Below are 24293 nucleotides of genomic sequence, written 5' to 3'. Positions count from 1 at the left end.
TGGCTTGAGATTCATATGGGGCTGTGAAGTGGAAGTAACTGGGGATCAGGGAACGTGTGTTGATCAGCTCTGACGTGGACAGCCCTAGTTCACACACCACGGACTGTTCACTTTCCTGACTCTAATCACTGCTTGAAGAAACAAACCTGATAACTTTAGCACCAAGAACTCTACCAGAGATTCACATCCCCACCCTTTATCCTGCTGTTTCTAGGAAGGGAGAGCAATGGGGATTTTTAAAAAATTTATTGAGTCTGTTAGGTAGACTCAGGAAGTTTTAAGCACACACAGGTATGGATGTGTGTGTGAGGGCACAAGCTCACACACCCCTCAGCCATCCTCTGTGTTTTTACTTTTATTAATCAATAGCAGAACTTCAAGGCATGAGTCTTAATATCTTCCACTTTCCAACACTCGCAGTAATGTGGATTCCATGATATGGACTTTCTGTCATGTTCCAGTAGAAAATATGAAAGTATTTGTTAGCTGAGCCTGTTTAGAGTGCCAGCCAGGGAAATGCAGGTCAGATGCAGAGGGGGCTGCTTTGCCCATGCTCATGCTCAGGGCCACATCCTTCAATGGCTAGAGAAGTTTAGGGAGAAGAGAATGGGGCTGAAGTCCAGCTAGGCCTCTTTCCCAACCCTTTCATGGCCACATCCACACCAACAGCTGTGTACATCTGCAAGGGCATCGTCACAGTATGAATGACCATTGCAGCCTAGGCAATTGCCAATCAGAATGGACACGGGTTGTGACATTCCAAAGAGGCCCTGTGGCTCCTCCACCATGCCAGGCACTATCCCTTTCATGAGTGGATCTTGGGGAAATTGGAAGCTCCCAGTGGACATCTGGAAGCTGCCCAGATGTTGGGGAGGTACTCAAGAGACTCAAGACAGTAAGCCTTTATCATCTTATCTAGAGGCATTTTGATTTTCTAACAAGGACTACAGTCATATCAGCTCATGCTAAATCATAGAAATGCACGGCTGTATTTACAGTATATATTGACCTCAGGTGCCACCATTTACTGAGATGATTATTGTCTTTAGCAGGAAAGCATGCTGCAGGCTTTCAGAATCCCTCATTAAATATTCTCACCCAGAGGACAAAGAGATCTGGGTCTTCATCCCAGCTGGGCCATAAATTTGCCTTATGATCTTACTAAGCAAGTCACTTAAACTTTTTGAACCATGACTCTCTTGTATACAAATAAAACACAACACAAGCAACTAGGCTCCTTCTTTGTAGATTTTTTTTCCTACAAACTTCTGCATTCCAGAAAGGAAGAATTATGAGAGGAAGAATAGCAAGATAAGAGAGAAGGACAGTAAAAGCAAAGATTTGGGTCACAGCCCGATGTAACAGTTGTTTTCATTTGAATGGGATTTTACAGTTTCTTGAGCATTTTCATTGTACTAAATAAACTATGCCCTGAGCACCGGAGTGTGTACTTCTAGGCTCAGTGCTTAGAGCGTGGCCTGAGAGAAGAGATAGATACACACGTAACAGGAGTAGAGGAAGATTGATGTGTGCTCATTCAGGAGGTGGAATGAGTGCTTGGCTGCAAAGGGTGACAGCATTTGGTGTTTTAGAATTTTTGGAAGAGTATAATATTTCCAGGCAATTTTGCCCTCAGGATTTGGAGGTATTTCCCCTTATTTTCTTCTCTGGATATGTTGCTCTGGAGAAGTCTGAAGACAGCTTAGTTTTCTTCTTTGGAGGATGCGTTGTCTGCTTGTATGCCTGAACAACTCTTCCTTTATCCTTCAAGTTCAATAATAACACCAGGTTATCTCTTGGGTCCAGTCACTCTGTGTAAGAGCTTCCTGTGGATGGATGTGCCTTTTCTTTTCTTCCCATTCTTTCTTTATTTAAAAAAAAATTAGCTTTAAAATATTTTCGAATAATTCTTGTCTGCATATTTGGGGTTCTCTCTCTCGGGAATCTTTTTCATCCATAGACTGTATCCTTCCTAGCACCCTTGATATCTATTATTTAATCTGTGATCATTTCTCTTTCCTTTTTCCCTCTCTTCCTTTCACACTCACACAGGACTTTGAAGACTTTAATTAAAATTTTAGCCACGTCCATTCTGGCTTGGCTCTTCTAATAATTAGCTTTATAATGACAGTGTTTGGGTCCTCAGTCGGTTCCATTAGTTTTGTTCTCACTCTTTAAATCTCCTTCTGTTCCTCTGGCATATTATCTTTGGGAAACACAGAATACATGTTGTTATCAAGTAGATATCTCCTGGCCTGAAGCACATGCAGGAAATCTTCTGATCCTTGGGCTTACGTTCTTTGCTGCTGGGTTATTTTTCTGTCCTTTCTGGTCACACTGTTTCTGTGACAAGTTTCTACAGTCACTGTGACATGCCCGCCTCAACCCCTTGCTCACACCCCCCATGTGGGCAGCTCTTTACTGCTGTGGTATTGTCTGGTAAGTTCTTCTTAACATCTTTCCCATCTCATTGCAACATTTCTGCTGTCCCTTCTGAACCACAATCTGGGTTATTTTTGTACTATTTTTCATTGTCCTGATGATTCAGTGTCAATGAAGAAATTCAGCTGGAGCTCTGTGAAAGTTCATTGGTTCATCCTGGCTCTACTCTTTCTTCTGAAATGAAAAGAAACCTCCTAAATGTGAGACGATGGCATCTGATCAAGGGTGTCTCCTCCCTGTGTAGGGAAATACCCTGTGTTTTGTGTTATTTTTTTTTCCAATTTGGACTGGATTCCTGAAAAACAGAAACTCCAGGTAGTTATTCTGCTTCTGCTGTCATGGCATTTGGTGAGGATCCACTTACCCTGGTTTCCTTCTGAATGTGCAGTTAATAATATCACAGCATTTTTAAAGGCTCAAATAGAAAGTTATGTAACTACTATCGTATAATCACCATGGTAGGAGCTCAAAATACGTTAGGTATGAATTGCGGTGGTAGGTAGATCAGAGAACATTTCTCACCTACCTTTGCCCTAGGTTTCCTATCACACTTTAATTTTGCTTTTTTCCAATGGGGTTGCATTTGGGGATTTTTTTTTTTTTAAACAACTGCATTTGCCTTGTATGACCTGTTGGGCCCATGAGGGGTAGGGAGCACTTGTGATGAGCCATTATCACATATTCTGTTGACTTCCTTGACAACCACATTCATTTTATGACATAAGATCACATTCATTTCTTGTTGCCGATGGTAGTAATTTTGTTGCTGATTTTGGTTCCCGTTGGTAATGGGGTGGAATGTTGTTCCTCTTTCTTCATTCCTCATGCCTACCTGGGAGTTCACATAAGATTCCAGAGGCTGATGGGAGGAAGGGTTGATGAACAACAGTAGATGAGTCATGGGAGGGAGTGGAGGGAAGGGGCTGGTTGGCACCAGAGAGAATGGTGGGTGAGAACTACGGCGGGCAGAAGCTGGATCTTCATGGCTGGTCAGGAGATCAGGGAGCCATGAAAGGACTGAGCTTGGCGGTAGAGCTAAGACCAATACTAGGCTTCTGGTTTCCCACAATGCTCTCTGGTGAGTCCATCCTTTGGCCAAGCTGTCTCCCTGGGAGTGAGCCTATAGTTCCTGGAGTCACATGGCCCTAGCTTCTTGCCTGAGTTATTCTACACCTCTTTCTATTTCTAGTTCTGTAGTAAAAGAGAGACCATGGGACAGGGAAATATATATCATACCTCGTTTTCATCTCAGATTTTCCTGTGATAGAGGTAGATTTGGCTGGGAGATCACTGGGTCCTATTAATACAAGTTTTAGCTACCTCTGGAATTTGGGGACCAGACATTTCCATTTCTAATGACATAACTCAGGGCTCTAACACTGATGTAGGCATCAGAATGAAAGACTATTCATTCTGAGTACATAAGCACAGACATTTTGTATACCAAGTCCAGAATATTTCTCCCTAAATTGAGAAATCCCAAAGCCTCTACTGTCTGTCTGTGTCCAAAATCAGGGATGAACATAGTAGGTGCTCAGTGGACATGCCTTCATTAAGTAAAGTAAAGGGAGATCTGTTGACTGCATTCCAGAGGTTGGAGAATATCCCTGGAGGCCTCCCCTCCTCTCCCACCCTATCAACGTCTCTAAATTAACACCAACGCTTTCCCAAGGAGCTTGAATCTGCCAGTGGAGTGAGGAATCTTCCAGCAGGCGGGTTATTTTAAATCTTTAATAGACATATTACCTTACATTATGGCTTCATCATCCGCCCCTCAGCGTGAGCACAAAGAGAACATCCATCACAATTAGTGTAACATTCCGAACACATAAAAAAGATGAAAATGTGCTGCTAAGTTAGGTGTAAGGGAGCCCAGCCTCTCTGAGTGCCTTTTCGTTAGACTGTGGGCACTGGGCCAGGCTGGGATGCTCTTCTCCCAGGGGCCCAGTGGGGATGAGCGATGTTCTGAGCTCTCTGCTTCTGTCCATCCTCCTCCATAATAGCAGAGTCTTCCAGTTCTGAGCCAAGACTGTAGCTGTCATTCTCAAGGCTCTGCTATGGTTTTATGACTGACCAAGCAGAGACTATTGGACCAAATCTGGGGCACCCAGGCCCAGAACAATAAAAAAGGGACATTTTGAACAAAAAAAAATGGTATGAGGCTTTTCCACTTTATCTATCTATCTATCTATCTATCTATCTATCTATCTATCTTAGTAGAATAGCTGTACATACTTACGTGGTGCAATGTGAAAATATGGCACATGTATACAATGTTTACAATGTATAATGACCAAGTCAGACTTATTACCTTTTTTCTTTCCTTAAATATTTATTGTTTCTTTATTTTGGGAAGTTTTGAACTCCTAGTTCTTTTTAAAATACATAATAAATTGTTGTGAACTGTAATCTTACTGTGCTGTAGAACATTAGACTTTATTCCTGTGTGTGCTTTGGGTCATGTTATCCAACTCCCTCTCTCCTCCCACCCTCATCCCTTCTTAGTTCCTACTGACCACCACTCCACACTATCCTTATATGAGATCAGCATTTTCAGCTTCCACGTCTGAGTGAGAATACGCAGCCATTGTCTTTTACTTTTCCATTTCTATTAGCTTATCTAAGCCCTGTCCCCACCATGTGAAAGAAGGACTTATTTTTCTTCCTTTTGCAGAGAAGAAAACTGACAATCAGACCATTTCTGTGGGTTGCCCCACGTTGTGCAGAAAGTAAGAAGTGACTCATACCACATTGGTCCAGCAGCTGTCTTTATAGAATGTGGTCACTGGGCAACAGAGGTGTCTGCAGAGTCGAAGCAGGAGAAGAAAGAGGGAGAGCAAGCCAGCAAGTACCAGAACTTGGTGACCTGCCCCCGCCATTGCCCTTCCTCAGGTCATGCTTCACAAGATCATCCTGGCCTTTGCTTCTCTTTCGGTGAATTTATGGATGTATGTAGGTAATTATTTATCTCCCTCTTGGGTCCACAGATGAGTTGATCAAGCTCTTTCCTTCTCAGCTCTGTCTCGCTATGTCCCTCCAATCCACCCTTGATCCTCCCTTCCTCCTGCCTCACCTGCTTAGACACCTGCTCTGAGGTGCTGCATGTGCTTTGGTTTACATGACTGTTATTTCATTGTAAATCTATTTTTTGCTCTTCATTTCTCCCTCAACCCTAGCCTTTTGGAGTTATCTGTATTTGTTCTATCAACATCTACCTTACTGTTCTCCGCTCCTGCATGCTGAGATCTGGGCATCTTCCATCTCTAGAGAAAGGCACCCTAGATTGCCCTTGACTCCTGCCCACTGAAGACAATAAAATGATTCAACCAATATTAAGATCCCCTTGGGATCTGCCCCAAGCTTCATCTTGCCATTCCCCATTCTTTGTGTCCCTACAGTCATCCACTTGTTCAGCCTTTATCTGGATTATCACAAGGATTCCCCTGACCACAGAGTCTCCCTCTCTTGACACTCTATTCTGCTCTCTGGGGCTCAGAGAAGCCAGTTGGCCTTCCTATGCCTGCTCTCCTCTAGGCTCCCCCAACACAGATTTTTCTGTCCTCGTCATTTGGTGCAAAGTTGACAATCTAAGTTGGGAGATGGTGAACTGTAGCAAAGGAAAGAAAAATGCTAAATGTAGATTTTCCCTACCAGGCTAGGTTTTGTTGTTCTCAGCTCCAGAAGGACAGATTGTAGTCTATTTGACTTCCCAGAGCCCAAAACCGTGTGAGGCACATATGCAGTGTGGCAGAGGGCTTTGACATGCTGGAACCTAGGATTGTGGTTAGTAGGTATTCTCTGCCGATGTGCCAGGAAGGAAGTCTCTCTTGGAGGGTCTGACTTAGCAGCTGACAAGTGGAAGCTCATACCTGCAAATGGCAAGGTCGTGGAGAATTGGTGAAGGTGGATCAAGAAGCAACAAAGAGGCTCTTATGCTCTTTGATATGGCAGAGCACTGATTTTGGTATTTTGGTATTTTAGATATGGCCTCAATTAATCCCCACATTTGAATGTGTGTGGGTAGGGCAGAGAAGGGGAGCCTGGAAACCTGAGAGAACTCACCCTGGGGGAACTCTGCCAGCCTTGGAAAGAGAGGGCACAAGGCGAGGCTTGGGTCTTGTCGCCCTCCCAGCGGCCTTGGCTTCTTCTTCTTCCCTGAAGAATCTTTTGGAGTTATCTGTATTTGCTTCCTGTATTTGAATCCTAAGGGTGTCGGGGGCAGCTGGGTCCCGAAGTGGTCCTGGCTTTAAGGTGACCGGAGCAACGTGTGTTGAACAGCAGGGCCAGAGGCCTGAAGGCAGGGCCTTCTGTCCCGTTCCCTCGCACCCCTGCCTCCCAGTCCCATCCACAGATGTATGCTCCTTTCCCCTTGCAGTTAGTGGTAAATTCACAGCTCTTCTATTTGCTAATCATTTTCTTGAATCCCATGATTTCTTCATTCAGTTTTTTTTTTCTTTTTTGCTCTCTTGTTTTTCCTGAATGTATTCACCCTCTTTCTTCCTAAAGGGGTTACTGATTTGAAAGCTCTGTAATCATCCCTGATTCCATTTTCCTGCTCTCTCTTTAGCAATAGATATTGATGTTTCTACTGGGTCAGTGGCTGCTCAGTCCAGAACTGCATTTTCTATAGGCTTTGAAGCTCGTGTGACTCATGGGATTACATGGTCCATGAGAGATCAGGAGAAAAGTGTGCGCAGCTTCTGAGTTTGTGACTCGAGAGGGAAGGTGAACGCTTTTTCCTTGTTTCCTGTGTTTCCCTTTCTCGTCACCAGAGTGTGTAGCTGTTGGGAGTTTAATTTATCATTTTAAATCACAATTGGAAGCCACAGGTTGAGGTTGTTTGAATAAGGAAAGAGTCACCAACCATAGAGAGCTGCACATCAACCCTACAGGTCTCCAATCCTGTTCAGATGCCACGTCCGTTGTGATTATTGTAGGGACATATTAGTTTCTGCTTTGTTTCAATTCCTATATTTTGATCTTTGTCAGAATGGCCAAATCTGTGTCATATTACACAGACCTAAGCTCTCCACAGTCTCTGGACATGCCTGGGTCTGGAGACAAGTCTCACAGTTACCAAAACTATGCATGCCAAATCCACTAGCTGCAGCTAGTGAGCTACATTAGAGATGTCAGAATATCTCAGAAAAATAAAGTAGAATTGAAGATTACTTAGGAATTGTCACATGTCATCATTTTCTTAACTGATTTATATCAGCTTATTGGTACATTTTTAACCAATATGAGGCATCAACAGAAATATACAAAAAAATATATATTTTGGTGGCTATATTTGCTCTAAATGTTATGAGTTCTCGAAAAGACAAAGTGTTATCAGAAATTTCTTTCTGAGAGGTGTCAATCTTTTGGCAGACTGGTTGGTCCAGAGTCCTGAACCAAAAATACAAATGTAGGGCTATAATTCTCATTTTTCCTCTAAGTAGTTTTGTGACCCTTGCAAGAAAAATAAGGGCATTGCATATAATAATATTTACTCTCTCTTTCAGATACGAATTTCTGTGTTTTGACTTGGGGTCTGAATATTAATGCTAAGATATAGGTCTCCCTTAGCCACTTATTAACTAAGTCTGGATGAATCATTAGCTCCCTGAGTCTCAGTATCTTCCATCTTAATGAGAATGAAAAGACTTTGCCAGAGCAATTTAATAAGGAAATTATATGAACCCAATAGGATAGCAGATGGGAAGGTGCTTCCTGGAGCCAAAGGTGTGTTGGTAGGGCATCTGGCTGCTTCAGGGACAGCAGGAGTGTGGGTGGAGCCATCTGACTATTTGTGGGTGCTTCTTCAAGCCAGGCCGCCGAGGGTGGGCCTCCCAGGTACTTCCTGAATTGTGGGGGGAAGGTGGATGGGGACTCCTGACTTGCTCACAGGACTGGGTTGAGAGCTACTGGTGGCAGCTGTTTGGCTGCTCCCCAGGACCCTGGGGGTCAAGGTCTCAATATGGCTTCCAAACTGGGCTCTTCCCAGACCAGGGGACCAGAAGATCTAGGATTAGAGCCAAATATTGCCACTGTCGATAGTATTCCAGGACGTTCTTAACTAACGTTGAAGAACTACTGCAGCAGACTCACCCCATCCCCAACATAACATAGCTGCACCCTAGCTACTCACACTCTCATGTAGGTGCTGCTAGGGATTTTGCCGATGGAATTGAAGTCCCTAGTCAGTTGACTTTAAAACATGGAGATTATCCAGGTGGGCCTCATCTAATTATGGGAGCCCTTCAAAAGGCAGAACACTTATGAAATATTTGGCAGAGGGATTATTCTAGCCTTTTCTGGTTTTAAAATAGAGTGGGCCACTTCAGAAGGAATGAGATAGCCCTAAGAAGCTGAGAGATAAGCTCTTGGTTGACAGCCAGAGAAAATCAGGGACTAGAGTCCTAGGACCACAGGAAAGAGAATTCTGCCAAGCAACTGAATGAGCCTAAGAAGGGAACGTAGCCCTGTGGACACCCCGAGGCCGGCCTTGTGAGCCCAAGCATAGTACCTGGTCCAGCCCAGTGGGACTCTGACCTGCAAAACTGTGAGATGATCAGTGAGTGTTGTTCTGGGCTGTTTCATTACAAAGCATCAGAGAAGAAGTATCAGCTCTGGCTGGGTGTAAAGAGACCAGGCTTGGGATATCTTGCTTGGTGTCCAAGCTCTGGACATTTAACTTCCTTCATTGTATAAGAATGATAATAATAGCTAATTCCTAGAACAGCTGTAAGAGGAAGAACAGAGACATACAAAAGAGCTGTTGCAGGGTAACACCATCTTCCTCCAAAGTGGGAATTGCTAAGATTTTAATTATAAGCATATTCTTTCCTTTGGGGTTTATTCAAAGAAAGCTCCCTTGCAAAGTAAAGGGGTCCCTGATAGTGTTATGTGATTGTGAGGCTCAGTGAATTCTCCTCCGAGCTTTGACGTGTGTTCCCTCTACACTGCCTCCAGTCACTAGCCTGGGGACCTTCTTCCCAGAGGCTATAGGTCCCTGAGTCCTCATTTGAAGGAATTCTCTGCACGCTCCAGAACTCAGTGATCTGGGCAGGTGCCTGCTGTCCACACAAAGTCCAAAGCATGAATTTCTTGCCTCTCTGATGGATATGAGCAGGCCATAAAGGAAACAGTTCTAAGTCATTGTCATAATACCAATATCACCGGTTGTAACACCCTCCTTTAAGGGAAGTTTATCAAAGTGTGGATACTTTGATAAACCATTGAGTGAAGAGAGGATACCTTAAGGACATATGAGAATTACAGTGGGGTCTCCATGAATCAATTATGGATATTTTTATTAGTGGAATATGAAGGTGAAGTCCAATGCCAGTAAGATTATATAATAGAAATGATTTTAGAAGTCCTCTTCTAAAAGGGAGAGAATATGAGATCATTGCCAGCAGGAAGGGAACTTCAGAGGAAGAACAGAGACCAGCCCAGGAGCCTGCGCACCTCACATCTCCAAGGGGCATCATTCATGTGGATGGTGATGTGCAGCCTTTACAGAAATATCTGATGGGAAATCATTAGAGCTCTGCTGTTTTGGTTGCTGTGTAAAATCTCTTCCTTCTTACCACATGAAATCTTAACAACGTTGATGACTTTTAAATGCAATGTTGTGGACGATATGGCCAAATACTATCCACATACTCAAGTTGGGCAAGATAAAAAGAGCCAAGGTCCTGAATGGTGAAGCTATAAATCCAGTGTAATTCTGTAGCATCCCACTCTGAATCAGGCACTGGGTTGGACTACATCAATACAGGGATATAAACATACTACATGCAAAAATGTAAATGATGACAATAATCTTGCAAGATACTATTTAACAAGAGAGAGAACTCAGATATTAAGTGATGTGTCAAAACAACATAGAAATTGAAGGCAGGGCTGGGATCAGAGCCCTGTCCATGTACTTCCAATGCACCAGGTTGTCTGCACTAAAGATGAAGTGAAAAATGGGCAAAGGGACTTCCCATTTTCTCCTTTCATCAATAACTTCCAGAAATCCTGATGCTTGGGGACTTGGAGCTCAGGTCAACTCTCTTCCCAGCTCCATCAATCTTAGAGAGGGGCTTGGAGTAAAGAGCGAGTCTTATCTGCTGAGTGACATTGTCAGGGTGTTTGGGGGAAAACATTCCACTGTCTCTTCTTAACACTGTCTAACAGGGGAAAACAAATGTCTTCACCTTTCCGCCCTTTGATAGAGAAATCCATGCCCAGAATTTTTCAAACAGTAGCTCAAGAAACACGTAAACTTTGTCCCACTAATTTATCATTTCTGTAACTTGATACTAGTGCTCTTCCAGCTGGGCCACTGTATTATAATGAAGCATGTCAGAGAGATCTTGAAGCTTAATGAATACAAAGAAATTAAACTCCCAAACCTGCTGATTTGAACAATCATCACTGCCCCCCACCATCTCCTTTTTTGGTATATTTCTGAGCCATTAAAAAACCTAATTACTTGCCCAATAACTGAGGTCAGTCTTGAATGTGTGACCCACTTCACAACAACAGAGGCGGAAATCACCTCTTACTGTCATGAGGCTTTCTCCCCTCCCCTTTCTTGCTATAGACATACAGTATGTTACAGAAATATCAGGAAAGGACCTGCCTTTATAATCTTCATATAACTATGAGCAAAAATAAATAATAAATGCTTAGGAATGAAAGGGAAGAAGCAGTGTTGGAACCTCTATTGAGCTGTCAGGAGCTGCCGACAAAGGGGTTTGACTCGAGGGAACAGCGGCAAGCATTTGAGAAGAATAGCAGAGACTGAGCAGAGATGGGTTGGTAAGTGATGAGAAAGACAGCCTTTTAGATACCCTGAAGTGATGAGAAGCATCTCCTGCATGGCTGTGGGAAGCCATTCTCACTGTTGATCATGGTAACTATGTGCCATTGGTGAAGGGATGTGGTAGACCAGTTGGCCAGAGGATGGTATGAGGGTGGTCAGGGGAACTGGTTGCTTGTATGTAGAGGGGTCGAGGGAAGGGAGGCCTCCTGAGACCTGCGGCATCTCTTGCTGACTGGTGGTGAGACCCCATTAAGTTACTACCCACTCTTGACTCTCTATCTACAAAGTGTTTTTGGTCACTCTGTGGGGTTTTTGAAAATTAAATGAAACCCATCAGTTAAGTGAAACCCATTGATTAGAATAAATCCACCAGCTTATCCCAACACCCAGTACATGGTAGATAATTAACAAATAACAGATTTGTTATTACATACATTCCAGTTATTAGTATAAGTCTTGAGCTCCAAGACAACTAGTTAACAGCCCCAAGACCCTTGTGGAAACCGGAAGTAAGTGGTGTTGTTGAAATCAGATGCTCAGGGGCTCCCTGATGGCAGGTGCTCACGACCCCAGCTCTGAGAAGCCAGGCTCTCCCAGGGCCATCCCAGTGGTGCCAAGGTGAGTCATCTGTTCACTAAGCAGTGAAGAGCCACTGAGGCTACTCCAGCATGGGGGTGGGGATGACATGCATACATTTCAAAATCTCTAACTCAAAGTCACTTACACTTGCAGCCAAGGAGACAAAATGCCTAGAGGCGGGAAAAGTGCAGTAAAGTAAAACTTTCTCTACTGTGAATAAGGAACTAAGTCTGATAAAACAACAAGGATGCCTCAAGGTTGACCTGTGCAGAATCCCAACAGCTCATTGTTCCTGGTGTGAGGAGGCTGGTAAGGTGGGATAAGGTGAGACAATAGGAAGCTCCCTGAGGGTCACTTTTTAGCCTATTTTCAGTTGACCCCTTACCCCTTGTCCCAACAGGTCAGGAGAGAACAAGGTCAGATTCTGATTAGTTCGGCAAATGCTAAGAAATCCACTTTAGTCATTGACATTTACCTCAAGGGCCCTAGGCAGGAGCCTGGGGATGTTGAGAGCAAGTCAGGGAGCTCACTGTGTCATGAAGGACACTGGTCTGAAAGCCAGGAGTTTGAACATCAGCCTATCTTTACCAGGAGAATTTGAGGGAGTCCTTTGTTCTCTGCAGAACTCTATTCCTCATGGAGCCTGCATTAGTGAGACTGTATCTTCTTAGTCCCTTCCAAGTGTGATACTTGAGAATCCCGAGTATGGAAGGTGAGATCCCCAGGAGAAGTCACATTTCACTTTTCTCTGCCAAGATGTGCAGTTCCATCTCTCCAGGCTGTCCTCTGAGCCAGGGTACTGTTGATGGGCTCTCTTCTGGACTGCATATCTTGGGCTTTTCCACCTCCCTTGGTTCACCCAGGGACCCTGGCTGTCCCTGATGTCCACAGATGGCTGCTCTTGGGAAAGGAGGAGGTCAGGAGCCTCCAGTCAATTTTTAATCATAGATAGCAGGTGCAGAAGCCCTGGATTTATGAATGCCTTTCATCTTAACCAACCTGCTGCTGGCTCCCGGTGACTCCCTCTTACCCAACCTACATGATTTATACATCTATTGCCCACTGCAGTAAGCCAGAGGCCAGGCTGAGCTGCAGAATTTCTAGTTGCCCCTTCTCAAATGCATCTCCATTCTCCTGTGATGTCATCATAAGCTCATTTATTGAAAAGTGTCTCTTATTCCACGGAACACAACCCCCACCGCCTTGCCCACAGCCCACCAGCTTCCCCTCTCCTTAGAATCCAGAGCCCTCCCTCTCACCTGGCCCTCTGGAGAACTGCGGTTTTCTTTAATGAGGCTTGAACTGATGGATTTGGAAGGCAGTCAAGGACTAGTGAATATCAGGGGCCGCTGTGGGAGACCCACTTCTGATTTCCCAGCCCTCCTCCTGACCCTCAGGCATTCCGCCCAGGCCTCTCCCTTCCACAGCTGGGATGCATCACGTTCAAATGGGGTCTCAGAGACAAATCTCAGGCTCCTGGAAAAGGTTTCTAGATTTATTTTAATACATCATGAGCTGGGGTTAGTGTTTTGTAGCAGGCACTAAACCCAACCTGCTAAAAAAAAAAAAAAAAAGAGTGTCTTTAGGCCAAGAAAGTGCTCCTGATCCTTAAGAGCTAGAATTATTGTACCAGTTATGTTTCTCTCTGAATCCCATTTGGCCATGGGGCCACCAAGACAGAGGGCACAATGGAAAGGGGATATTCATTAACCCTTACATGTAGTGCTAGTCATTCCATCCAGGAGGCAGGTAATAGAAATGAATTAATTGGCTTCCAGTACAGGTAAGACAATATGGAATAGTGAAGTCTGTGACAGTCTGTGACAGGTAAGACAATAAGGAATAGTGAAGTCTGTAGAAAATAGGTCTGTGTATGGAAGACAGTTGCTCCTTAGCTTTAATAGATCAATCTGTTGGAGAAATATAGGCATTAGGTTACCAGATCTTGCAATATTTCAAGAGAATATAGAAAATATATTTTAAAATGTGAACTATCTTATTTATAAACAATTGATAATTAAAAAATAATAGAAAGTGGCATGCAGTATTCTATAACCCAGACAAAATACATCAGCTGATTAAAGATTTCCAGATTTAACCTCTGCTTTACATGCTCCATCCTAGTACACACAATAGCTCTCGAAGGTGGGTTTTATTATCTCTTTTTATAGAGGAAGAAATTGAAGGTCAGGGACACCAAAGACCTTGCCTGGAGTCATGCAACTCGTAAGCAGTAAAGAAGAGGCTGAGAAACAGATCTGCCTGGCTCCTCTTATAGAGCCCTTGTCTGCCTCCTTGGAGGAGACCCTCAGGAGGGCTGCAGGATGCCCCAGCAGGGGGACCAGGGTGCTCAGAATCGGCAAGCAAGGACATTTTCTCCTTCACATGCCCTTGGCTTTTCAGGACTCTTATGAATTTGCCAGTTTTGACCCTCAAGTCCTTGAGAACTTCAAAAGCATCTGCAGAAAAATTACACTTGTTTCTGAGTGGTGCTTCCTACTCCTTCTGTGAATGTGGCTTTTTAAGTCCTAAAAAAAATGCTAATTTCTTTCTCTTATGCATTCTTATTTTGAATGTACTCCCTGATTTTTATATGAAGGGAATGATGTCAAACTTCCAGAGGTTCCAAGTCATGTGGACTCAAACTAGATTTCCCTGGTTGCCCATTGGGTTTGCAGCTTGAAGGGGCCTGGGGAATTGACATTTCCTGAGCCTCTGCAGATGTGCCTGGCCCTGAGCTGTGTTCCTCCAGGATGTTATTTAGTCTAATTCTTGCTTCAATCCTGTGAATTGGGAGTTATTGGCCTCATTTACGATGAGAAAATAGAGCTCAGGAAGTTTAAGGACCAGGTTCCAGCCAACACATAGCAGACGGAACCAGGATTCGGACCCTGGGCTTCCTGATGCAAAATCTAGCACTCCATCTCCTGCGTGGTGCCACTTATGAATGAGGTTGCTCTGTCTGTGACAATGTTAACAGACTGATGATAAATTCTTCTCTGACTTTTATTATTTTATTGTACCAGAAAAAGGAAAACAAATTACAATTTATACCAATAATATCAATACAGGCTTTTGTATACCTAGAACCAAAAGTAATGGAAAGGCAACTTCAGCCCAACCCTCCTTGAAATTCTTTCATTTATTATTTGCTCCAAAAAAAGGATCAGAATGTATTATGTTAGCACAAAATATTTCACTGTTTCATGAAAGCCTAAGAATTTACAATTGTGTGATTACATTTGTACCTTACACTTTGTGCTCCTGTTGTCTAAATTTTGTTTCTATATATGCTGTAGCCCCATGATTCATTCATACTGATTTTACTTTAAAATGTCACACTCTTTTATTCTTTTACAGATGGTGTATTTATATGTCAATTTAGAATTTTACCCACTAAATATATGTGTATATATTATATAAATACACTTACATATATAGATACATTTAAATATGTATATAATGATATGTATAGTACATATTTCTTAGTTGGTTTTCTGCTGCCATAAGTGAATACAGGAGACTGGTTAACTTACCAAGGAAAGAAGTGCATTTAGTTCATGGTTCTGGAAGCTGAAAGTCTAAGATAGGTGTATGCATCTGGTGAGGGCCTTGGGCTGTCATAACATGGAGGTCAAATGGAAAGGCAGGTGAGTGACTGTGGAGGAGACTGAGCTAGAGGAGAAGGCTCCCTTTAGCACAATTCAGTCTCATGAGGACAAGGCATTAATCTCTATTAATGATCTAGTGGCCTTTTAACTGCCACAGTGGCAATCAAATTCAAGCATAAGTTTTTGGAGGGGACAAGTTACGTTCAAACCACAGCAATATATTTATATTGTATATAAATATATTTATAATGGTATGTATACACACCATTTTTATATAAATACACATATTTATATGTTAAATATATTAAATATGATTATATATATTTAAATGTTCTTAATATAAAGACATGTACTATGTACTATAAAGCATATGTCTATATGTCTATGTAATATGTTATATATAACATACACTATTACATTATTACATATATGTTCCCTGGATAAACCTTTTTTTTTTTTTTTGGTAATGGGAATTGAACCCATGGGTACTTTACTACTGAGTTATATTCCCAATCCTTTTTATTTTGACTCAGGGTCTTGCTAAGTTGCTCAGGGCCTTGCTAAATTGTGAGGGTATCCTTGAACTTGTGATCTTCCTGCCTCGACCTCCAGTGTCTCTGGGATTACAGGTGTGCCCACCATGTCTGGTCCTGGATAAACTTCTGACATGATTTTTTTTCTTTCAGCATTGAAAATAAAGTCATGTTCTGCATAATGGTGTTTTGGTCAATGGCCAACTGTACATGCAATAGAGGTCTCATAGGATTAAAATGCAGCTGAGAAATCCCCATTGCCTAATGAGTGTAAACTGAAGAAACTCAAGAGGAAAGAAAACTATAGGATAATAAAAATAAGAACTTCTGCATTAGTCATCCTTGTGAAATACCTGAGGCAAAAAAAAAAAAACACCAAATTATCAAAGAGGAATCATTTGTTTGGCTTCCAGTTTTGGAAGTTCCAGTAAAAGATTGGGCAGTGCCATCACTTTGACCTCTGATCAGAGCAGCATATCGCGTCAGCCACTCATGCCAGGAGAAGCCCTCCCACCTCAATCTAGGAAGGAGAGAGGGAGAGAGTGGGGGCTGGGGAGGAAGAGATCAGGGTCCTATGATTCCCTTTGAGGGCACAACCCCAATGATCTAAAGGCACCCCACTAGGCTCCACCTCTTAAAGTTCTAAACACATCCCGAAACTGCCAAAAGTGGGGCCAAACTTTTATGTATGGGCTTTTGGCAGACACTCAAATTATACCCAACCTACAAACCCTATCAAAAATTCACAGTGTTTATCAGAAACATTTGAAGACCTCATATAGCTCTTCAAAAACTTTGAAAACATAGACCACCGCTCACAAAAGGATGGTGAAATATTTTAATGAGAGGAATGTTCACGGTACATTATGTGCTCACAAGCAAATCTATGATTGCAAAGAAGAAATAAGCAAATAAACCACTGTGTGCATTTTTCTGAAAAGGATGACTCTTCAGGAAGAGCCTTGGGCAAGTCCTAAAGGAAGTGTCCCAGAGGAAGGCATTGTTATTAGAGGAGCAACAGCTTCATGCATGCTGTTGCCCCTCAAGACGTTCCACTGGGGCAAGATGTGGAGGTGGAAAGCAGTGATATCAATGTAGCCAAGAGTGATGAGTATGTGTCTGTCTTAGTTTTTGTTTTGTTTTGTTTTTTGTGATTCTGGAGATTGAACCCACCACCTCATGCATGTTAGGTGAGTTCTCTAACAGAGTTATATCCTCAGCTCTTTGTCTTGGTTTTTAACAAAAATGTTTAAAATGTTAAAAAAATAGAAAAAGCTTATAGAATAAGAATATAAATAAAGAAAATGTTCTGTATAGCTGTACAATGTGTTTTTAGGTTTTTAGGACAAGGGTCATTACCGAAGAGTCAAAAAGCTAAAAAAACAAAACAAACAAACAAACAAAAAAACAAAATTAAGAACCATGGAGTAAAAAGGTAAGCTAAAAATGATGTTTTACTGAGGAAACAACCTTTAAAAATTTTTGGCATAGACTGTGTACAATGTTTATAAAGTATATGGTGGTTGGTAATAACACCCCAGATCTTCACATTCACTCACCACTCACTGACTCGCCCAGAGCAACTTCCAGTCCGTCAGGCCCCAGCCGTGGTAACTGCCTTTACAGACATGCCATTTTCATATAATTTGTTTTACTCTATCTTTTCTATGTGTAGATATGTTTAGATACACAAATGCTTACCATTGTGCTACAGTTGCCTGCAGTATTCCATACAGTAACAGGTTGTACGGTAGGAGCTATAGGTTGTACTCTATATCTTAGGTGTGTAGTAGTAGGTTATACCATCTAGGTTTGTGCAAGTACACTCTGATGTTGGCACAATGAAAAAATTGCCTAATGTTGCATTTCTCAAAACATATCCCCATTGTTAAGAGATGTATGGTCATCTGCCACTCCATTGTCTTCTGATCATCATTATTTATGAAGAAAAGTCAGATGTCATTTCATTGTTGTTTCCTAATGTGCAGTCTCTTTTTACTTGAATCTCTTCAAATCTGGTTTTCTGCCCTTTTTTTATTATTACTTTTTGGTTTGAGTTTTTGTTTGTTTGCTTTCTATTTTAGACTGAAGTGTTTCTGAGAAGGGGTTTAGTTATCCTGCTTGGAGTCCATTGGCCTTCTTAGATTTCTGAATTGATCTTTCATACAGTTTGTTAAAACACTGTGTCTGCAAATATATCTGCCAGCCTTTTTCTCCAATCTCCCCTCTAGGATTCTATTTGTATGTTAAAACATTTGATATTATACAACAGTTTTAGCGTACTCTGGTTTGTTTTTATTCATCAATTTTGTCTTTGTGTTCCAGTTGGGACAATTTCCATCACGTGTCTTTAAGCTCATTGACTTTTTTTCCTTCTATGTTCTGTCTTCTATTAATTCATTTAGTACACTGTTTATGACATTTTATTTTTTATTTATTGCATTTTGATTTGGTTCTTTTTTAAATCTTCCCCATCTTTGCTGAAATTTCTCATTTCTTCATACACGTGTTCACATTTCCACTATATCCTTTAAAATTTTATCAGAATTGCTTTAAAGTCCCTCTCTGGTAATTGCAGATGTAAATAATCTCTTTTACTCTTTCTATTGTATATTTCCTGTCTTGACTTCAGGTTGCATTTTCTTCCCTTTTTGTATGCTTTTACCACATAAAAGGATACTCAATACTGAAGTATGTAATATTTGCTTCTACAAAGGTGTTCTCCTGTTTTTATCTTACAAATTGAAAGTGAAGGCTAAGCCAATCTGATCAAGTGAGCCTGGATTCAGATGCTTTGTTGCAGCTTCAGTCTGATTCAGTTCACCACTAGACTCAACTGTCTTGAGGACAGTGTGAACATTCTGTCTTCATCAGGAACTGAGCTCTCAGCACTGGTAAGGTTCTGCAAATTTGCCTCTGGTTCATGGCTGAGCTTTCTGATATATGGAGACCTCTCACTATTGCATAACTAGCCCACCAGGATTTTGGTTGAGAACCTGATGGTTCTCTTTGCTACCCAGCTCTACTAAATGTTACCCTTGTCTTTTGAGTTTACATTTAGCCCTGTTGCCATTTTCCCAGCCTTCGGAGGTCTTAAGAAGATCTGGGGAGCCTCAGGGATTTTCTCTTGTTAGTTCATTTAGATTTCTTTGTGTTCCCTAGTTCTCTAATGGTTTTTTGAACTGTATTTCTTTTGGTGGTTAGGGCAGAAGTGATGATTTTGTTACTTAAAATCTACATCAGAAACACCACTATTTTGTTGTGGTTGTAATTGTTTTATTCTTGCTAATGTTGCTTGTATTGTTGGTGATGCATGTGTACATAGCTGAATGTCATATGTGAAAGGAGGATTTATGTCTAATCGTCTTACTCTATGTGGTATTTAGACCAGTGACACTGATTTTTCCATCATCCCCCCAAATTTCTCCCTTTAGGTCATGTTATCTGGTTATAACCCTCATAATTCCACTGTTTTGCACATAGTTCTTGACACTTCTTCATAAGTCTCCTGCCTCCTGGCATTCATGTTCTATTCTTGCAAAGGAGTCTTGTCTTTCCCTCTGCCTACGTATGTGTACAGACACATGCACACTCACTGGGAAGATGGAACAACTTCTGAGAGCACTCAGAATCCGGCATCAGAGTTAGTATTTTGGTGCCTTCTCACTGACATGTAGAATTACCTCCTGTACCATGTCACTACGTGTCATCATAGACAGGTTTATTTAGAAAAAATTCAGGAAAAAAATTTAGAACCTGAAAAACTTTGAAAAGGGAAAAAGCAGATCTTTATCTCTTTTTCTGAACTGAGTCTATATCCCAAGGGACATGGCTAGTCAAAGGACAGCCAGAGATGAAAGTTGGTAGTCTTTGGGAAAGACCCTGAGTCAATGTCAAGAGCTGTGGGAGTTCAGAAGGAAAGCAATACTGCATGGCAGGAGTCTGGAAACCAATGAGGAATGGGAAGAAGGTAAAGAGGGAAATCTGAGGTAGTTATGCCAGTTGTGACTTCGTGGTCCAGAACTGATAGCATCAATTGTTTCACTGGAAGACACCATTGGCCATAAAGCATTAACACCCAACTATTCAGCACAAATCATCTCATTTCAATGCAGTGCATGAAATTCAATGCAATATTGTATTGTATTAAGTAACTACTATATGTCTAATGCTGTATTAGTCACTGTGATGATTATGGAAAAGGTTGTACAAAATGGCTCTGTTCTCAAGGAGATTATGAATATAATCCTACTACAGAAATAGGAACTGCTCAACGTGCAAGTAAAATTATACAACAAAATAAGAGAATTGGACTGGAAGTTAGATTGGGGTTTTAATTCCAGATCAGCAACTTACTGATTGGGTCATTTAATCTCCCAGTACCTCACTTTCTTCCTCTGTAAAATAAGGTATTGTAATAGATCAGTGGTTCTCAAACTTATTGTACTTAATATCTCCTTTTATAACAAATAATTTGTAATGCCTCATTTACCAAACCAAAATGAAATTTGCAGATATTATACTTAGATACATAATAAAAATCAGTGTAATACCCTAAGTATAAAATAAAGGAGGGATAAAAAGCAAGTATTTTAAATAAATAATATGTACTTCAGTATGTAAATTTTCAGTTATTGCTAGAAGATATAATGAAGTAGTCAGATCATTGCACCTGCTTATAATGAATACATTTGGATTTAAGAGAAGTGAGACGATCAGAAGCGACTTGTGCAAGAAGCACATATATACACATATATATGATATTCTAGAACTAAAACGCATGTGAGGGTAACCAGTAATAGGCCAGACTTATTTGTGTATGAAAAGAGAAAGAAAGAAATAACTTTACTTGAAGCAAGACTACCTGCCAATTCAAATTACAGGCTGTAGAAGTAGAGAAAACAAGGAAGCATGATATTCTTACAAATGAGCTCAACCTTATTTATAAACGTGGTGTCAAAATAATGCCTGATGTTGTGACATGGGAAGGAAGAGTGAAGAGGCATCATGGAACACATATGTCCTGTGTGAAATCTGCCATATGTCAAGGCGCGCCTTCAGTCTCAGGATTTGTATAGAACATGAGACAGTTCTTTGTTGGTCAGGACTGTCTCCAGCATGGTGGGACGTGACCTCCCTGTTCTTTTTTCAGCACAAGTTTGTATTGCTCTACAAATTATAATATATGACAACCAAGAATATTTATCTATTTTCCAAGCACTTTATCATATATGAAGTTCCATCAGTTGACTATGCTGATAATTCAGAGCCAATACATAGTATAGATGATAAACTCAATAGCAAGTGTCATGATTTAGATATGAAGTGTGAGACAATGAAAGAATGTTTAGAGGTAAAATGATTGAGTTACGAGAGCCTTAAACTAATTAGTGCATTAACCCACCGATATGGATTAACTGGTAGTAACTGGGCAGTAATTGTAGTTAGATAAGCTGGAGGAGATATGTCATTGGGAGTGTACCTTTGGGATTTTTATTTTGTCCCTGGCGAGTAGACCTTTCTCTCTCTGCTTCCTGATTGCCACATCCTGAGCTGCTCACCTTCCACCATGATGTTCTGCCTCACCTCAGACCCAGAGCAATGGAGTCAGCCATCTATGGACTGAGACCTCTGAAACCATGAGCACTAAATAAACTTTCCCTTGTCTAGTTGTTTTTATTTGGTCTTTTAGTCACAACCATGAAAGACTTAAAACAGCATGTCATGACAGAGATGACCAAGGAGACAGGACCATCTCGCTAGAAGAAGGATTTGAAGTGATCCAGAAGGATGAGTAGAAACTGGCTAGCAAGAGTGAAAAGAAGTGCTAATAAATGCAGTAATCAAGACCAAAGGGAAGGCTCCCAAAGCACTTTAGTATGAATACAGTGACAATCCCTGTGACTTCTCCTCCTATAACTCCAATATGCAAACTCTACCTTTTGCAGATCACAGTAGAGAGGGGCTCTATGCAAGAGTCTAGGGAATATTATGCTAAATGAAACAAGCAAGGCACAGAAAGACACATACTGTGTGACCTTACTCATATGTGCAATCTAAAAAGTTGAACTCATAGAATCAGGGCATAGAATAGTGGCTATGAGTGGTTGAGGGTAGACAGGGAAAATGAAGACAGTGTTCAGTGGGACAAAGTTACAGTTGGGAGGACTAAGTCCTGGTGATCTATTGCACAGTGAGGTGACTGTGGTTAATAATAATGTACTATGTGTTTCGAAATATCTAGAAGAGAGGGTTTAAAATGTTCCCACCACAAATGCGTGATACATGTTTGAGGGGAGGAATATTCTAATTAATCTGATTGGATCATTCTACAATGCATGTATTAAAACATACATGCATTGCATACATATATTTAAAACTCATGTTGTATCCATATCTATTATTATTGTCAATTGAAAATAAAAAACAAAAAATATGTGGCATTCATCGACACCCTATAACTTTAGACTTCTTGTGAATTCAAAATGATTTTAAAATGAAAATGATTCTAATTTATGGAGTGTTTAATACAGATAAACAAAGGTACCTAAAAGCAGTCACACTAGGCAAGGTGGAGGGAAGGGGTTTGGAGCCCAGGGATGCTGGGGCCTTCAACTCTTACTGATTTGCAGAGTATCTTTCTGTTTCCATCCTGAAAATAGAGAGCTCTCCTCTGACTGACAATCCACTGAACGTCTCCACAAGATGAGCTGAGATTTATGCCTTTAAGAGCAGCTCGGGAAGCTTTTTGTTAGAAACAGTTTTGATGAGGGCACTTAAGACTCTGAGGAAATATGTCATCACACCCAAGTGCATCAATAGCTGAGGGAGCAACAGAATCAAGCACACCTGAGACATTCCTCATGGTTGACACCTGAAGGGAGCAGCTCTGGGCGGAAGGCTCCGTTGGGAAAGGAAAACAGAGCACCTGGGGGAAGTCGGGCTGTCTGGCAGTGGGGCTGGTCCAAGAGGATGTGCAGGATCATGAGCTTGACCATCCCCCAAAGCGGGGGATGAGCACCAGTGCTGTGGTTTGTCCCCACTCAGAGTCAGGCTGTGGCTTCCTTCCTCTGTGTAGCTGTGTCAGGAGGGGGTGGGCTCTGGGAGGTGATTCTTGGCCCTGGGGTACCACCCTTATGAATACGTTGATGTTTTCCACAAGAGACTGGATTAGGTCTTTTGGGAGTGAGTTGGGTCCCGTGGGACTGGATTACTTTTTTGGAGAATGAGTTGTTACAAAGCAAGCTAGTTCTGGTGATTTGTCCTCTTCTGCACACGCCCACTTGCCGCTTTTCCTTGGGCTCTTTCTGCATGATGTCCTCCACCATGCCACAATCCAGCAAGAAAGTCCTCTCCAGGTTCCAAGAAAATGGTGGTGCCATACTCTTGGACGCCCAGAACATGAACTAAATAAACTATTCAGGCTGCTATAGCAACAGAAAACGGACCAAGGCAACCAGCCACCTTGGGGCGTGGCCAACTCTATTCCCACATCAGCACCTCAGCCTGCACCTTTCTGTCAGTCATAGCAGGAGGACTTGACGGTGTGACAGATTAGGACAGTAGCAATGTCAGGGGCATCTGGGGGTCATATGCCCCTGGCCTTCAGTGGTTCTTGAAATCATAAATTCATTGTGGAATTTATGAGAAAACAGAGGATAACAGGTGAAGGAGAGGAGGCTATGGAAGGAAGGAAGCATACCAAGAAATGGGTGGGTAGAGTGGCATAAAAAAGGAGCCAGGTATTTAGAACAAATGGGCCTGGACATCCGGCCCCACTCACCCCTGCTTTCTTTATCCCAGCGACTCTTTTCTCAGTTCCTCAAGCACTCTTGGTTCCTTTGAACCATTTTGCTCCACAAGCACTGGCCTCTCGATGATCTGATTTCTGCCTGGAAGACTGTGGATTTCATTTCAGCATGGGCTCTCTCTCTTTTTTTTTTTCCTGGCTAACTCTTGCTCAGAAAGTACATCAACACACCCAGAGAGTAAATACAGAGTTTCACCAAGGAGCTTTGAGCAAAGGTGTGAGCATACCTAGGGGAATCAAAGTGGCACCCTGAGCAGCCAGAACCAGCTCAGCAGCAACCGGAGGAGCAGCTAGTAGTTCTCAGGAGAGTTTGACTGTGGGAGGGGGTGACAGGGGAGCATCAGTCACCACCAGCTGGGCCTCTGGACCCTGCTGGAAAACCATGACCTGCCTGTGCAGAGCAAGAGCCAGTAGCCACAGAAAGAGGTGGCTCCATGTCTTGGGCAGCAGTAGGAAACAGGCAGATTTTGTGCAAGTGTAGGTAATCAGAAAGACCTACTTTCCATCCAGAACAC

Source organism: Marmota marmota, unplaced genomic scaffold (assembly GCF_001458135.2).
Source record: "Marmota marmota marmota unplaced genomic scaffold, marMar, whole genome shotgun sequence".
Taxonomy (NCBI): domain Eukaryota; kingdom Metazoa; phylum Chordata; class Mammalia; order Rodentia; family Sciuridae; genus Marmota; species Marmota marmota.
Note: the sequence above shows the minus strand (reverse complement) of the source record.